This window comes from Octopus bimaculoides, chromosome 20, assembly GCF_001194135.2.
Source record: "Octopus bimaculoides isolate UCB-OBI-ISO-001 chromosome 20, ASM119413v2, whole genome shotgun sequence".
NCBI classification, from domain to species: Eukaryota; Metazoa; Mollusca; class Cephalopoda; order Octopoda; family Octopodidae; genus Octopus; species Octopus bimaculoides.
In genome coordinates, this window is record NC_069000.1 from 22,340,079 (window position 1) to 22,344,007 (window position 3,929).

Consider the following 3,929-nt stretch of genomic DNA (forward strand, 5'->3'; position numbering starts at 1 on the left):
ATATATATATATATATATATATATATATATATATATATATACATATATATATATATGTATATATATATAAACTACACTGCTCTTTATTTACTTATTACTAGTTCCTACTGTAGCTGTTGTTATGTATATATTTGCACAGTGCCTCAATATATTCACACTTTTCTGTTCAATGACATCAATGGTAATATAGACAAAAGTGTGTGTGTTGTGTATGCGTGTGTATGTTGTGTGTGTGCTTGCGCGTGTGTTCGTTACACACATGCATGCGCGTGTGTGTGTGTGTGTGTGTGTGTGTGTGTGTGTGTGTGTATACATGCTTACAGTCGAGTACTAACGTTATGTGTATATACACATATACGAATGCAAATACAAAAGTATGTGCAAATACACGTAACGCAAACACGTGTGCATGCGTACACGAACGTATACCAATACAAATGCACATATTACACACATACAGATACGTGCACGAGCATATTTCTAAATAGTGATGTGATGTCCACATTCATGTGTGAGAATATGTTTTTCTAAGAAAGTGCATCTGTCTGCTTACAGTATGAGTGTGCACGTCCACGTGTATGTATGTGTGCACGTAGCTGTGTGAATGACCGTATACTGATATGCATGTGTGTATGCACGAATGTGCTTATGTCCATATATGTGTATGTGTGTGTGTGCGAGTGAGTATGTGCGCGCTCGCGTATGTGTGTGTGTGTGTGTGTGTGAAAACGCAGTTTATGCAGGCAAATGTAGAAAATGTTTGTGAAAATAAATAAGTTCAAAGCCCAAAACTTAATATATAATTGAATGAATTATACTATCAAAGAAACTCGATATCTGCTTGTGTATGGAGCAAATATTATTACGCATTGATTAATGCCTTTGATGTTTTCGTTTCGACAGGCAAACCGGACCGAACAGCTACAGCAGAAAAACACACGTACACACAAACACACACACACTTACACGCTGCCATCATCACTTGTCTACATACGCAATCTCTCTCTCTCTCTCTCTCTCACACACACACACACACACACACACATACATACATACATACATAGGCTTTCAATCCAGTGGAAGACCACATCTATGTATTTTGCGCGCATGTGTGTGTGTGTGTGTGTGTGTGTGCAAGAGAGGGCTGCTGTGTATAAAAAGTGAATAAGAAATGGCTTTGGGTTAAACAAATTAAATTCCTATGTCAAAACTGTTGCTTTAATTGACTAAAAGCACTGAGAGAGAGAGAGAGAAGAAAGAGGAGGAAAAGATAAAATGATAGACATGAGTATATGAATCTCATATATTTCTCTCCAAGAGGGAGAGAGATTGGAGCAGGAGGGAGGTGCAAAAATAGACAGGTATCAAAAGTAGAAACACTGAGAGAGAGAGGTTTATAAAATCAGGATGCAAATTAAGAGGGAGGGTGGGAGTAGTGAGAGTAAAAGCAAAGAGACATCACATTTTAATGTGAATAGAGAGGAGGAAGGGTGAAAGTAATAAGTAACTAGAGAGAGAGAGAGAGAGTGTGTGTGTGTATGTGTGTAATAGAATAGTGAGACAAAAGTAGTAGGAATAGGAGAAAGAAAGTAAGAGGAAAAGAAAGTTTGAACGAGTGAGACAGTAGAGAGAAGAGGGAGAGTAGTGTGGGACAAAGAGAGAGAGATAGAAAGAAGCAAGTAGCGAGGGAGGAGCACGTACTACGAGCAGTGATAGAAAGAAAGAAGAGAGCGAGAGAGAGATAGTGTAAGAGTAAAGGTTACATACGTAGTAAGAGAATGAAGAGCGAACAAAATGCATAAAGAGAGAATGAGAAGAGACGAGAAGACAGCAAGAGAGAGAGGGAAAGAAAGAAAGAAAGAGAGAGAGGAGAATGGAATGTGTACAGGACCAAATTCACAAATGCATTTCTACAAGATTAGAAAAGGATAATGTATCAATGTTGCATAAAAATAAGTACGCAGCTCGGCTGAATTAATAATCTAATAGCTGTGACTGGGCTCTTTCAGTCAGTCACACAGACTAAATCTGATACGGAAAAATTAATTTCTTGAAAGACTGTCAAATATTATTGATGGCAGCAGATACAACTAGAACCTGAAGAGATAGCAGAATTGCGTGTGTGTGTTGGGGGAGGGGCTTATACTTCTACTGGTTACAGTCATTGGATTGCTGCCATTTTGGTGCCACTGCCTTCAAGGTTTAGTCAATCATATTGACCCAGTACTTATTATGTCAGGTCATTGGAAATATGTGATCCGGTACTACCTGTTATATTGCTGGGTCAGCTTGCTTACCAACCACATGGTTCCGGGTTCAGTCCCACTGCGTGGCATCTTGGGCAAATGTCTTCTACTATAGCCTCGGGCCGACCAAAGCCTTGAGAGTGGATTTGGTAGACGGAAACTGAAAGAAGCCCGTCGTATATATGTATATATATATATATATGTGTGTGTGTGTGTGTATTTGTGTGTCTGTATTCATCCCCCTAGCATTGCTTGACAACCGATGCTGATGTGTTTATGTCCCCGTCACTTAGCGGTTTGGCAAAAGATCCCGATAGAATAAGTACTGGGCTTACAAAGAATAAGTCCCGGGGTTGATTTGCTCGACTAAAGGCGGTGCCCCAGCATGGCCGCAGTCAAATGACTGAAACAAGTAAAAGAGTAAAAGAGAGAGGCTAAACAAGCAGAAGCAGGGGCAACAGCAGCAGTAGCCTTGCCTAACCTAATGAAAATGGTTGCTATAGAAACACAACAGGACCAAAAACATGACCTGTCAAAAGGATAGCTGGCTGAACCAAAGTAGAGTTAAGGGCTATCTTTATCTAGCAAATATTACATGGGGGGGGGGGATACAGAGATATTTGAGATGGTGAATAAGAATGCTGTCAGACCAATGTGCATGATGGGTTAACTTGTGCATTTCTGTAGCAGTTGAAGGAGACAACTTCTCAAACAAAGTTACCCGCAGTAAAAAACATTGAGCCAACAGCTGCAGCCTTGCCTAACCTAATGAAAATGGTTGCCATAGAAACACAACAGGATAATAACATGACCTGTCAAAAGGATAGCTAGCTGGGTGAACCAGAATAGAGCCAAAGGCAGCGAGCTGGCAGAAACGTTAGCACGCCGGGCAAAATGCTTATCGGTATTTCGTCTGCCGTTACGTTCTGAGTTCAAATCCCACCAAGGTCGACTTTGCCTTTCATCCTTTCGGGGTCGATAAATTAAGTACCAGTTACGCACTGGGGTCGATGTAATCGACTTAACCTCCTTGTCTGTCCTTGTTTGTCCCCTCTATGTTTAGCTCCTTGTGGGCAATAAAGAAATCAGAATAGAGCCAAAGGCAATCTCTATCTATTTACATAAACATATACGTAAGTATATATGTATGCATATATACAAGTATATCTGTACACTGAAAAATACAAACACAAATCCATACATAGTTCACACACTGTGTGTGTGTATGTACGTGTGTGTGTGTGTGTGTGTGTGTGTGTGTGTACATACACACTCATGTATAGAGTTTCAAATGGTATAGATCAAAATTGTATTAGCAGAGCATATCATCAATCAAAAGTTAAACAAGAGAACCTGATATCTCACAAGTTATTAACATACACAAAAAAAGAAAGTACCACACAAGTCAGTAACACGAGAGAATATCACATAAGTTATTGCAAATTTATGAAAAGGGTTAAAAAAATTTAGACCAACATCAACAAGCTAAATAACTGTGAAGATTAGATATACATATACAAGATATCCAATTTTACTAAATATTACACAGTTCTTCAACTATTATGGCTGCAAAGTTGAGAAGTTATCTCATAGAACACATGCTTACTGATGAGAGAGAGAGAGAGAGAGAGAGAGAGAGAGTGTGTGTGTGTGTGTGTGTGTGTGTGTGTGTGTGTGTGTGTG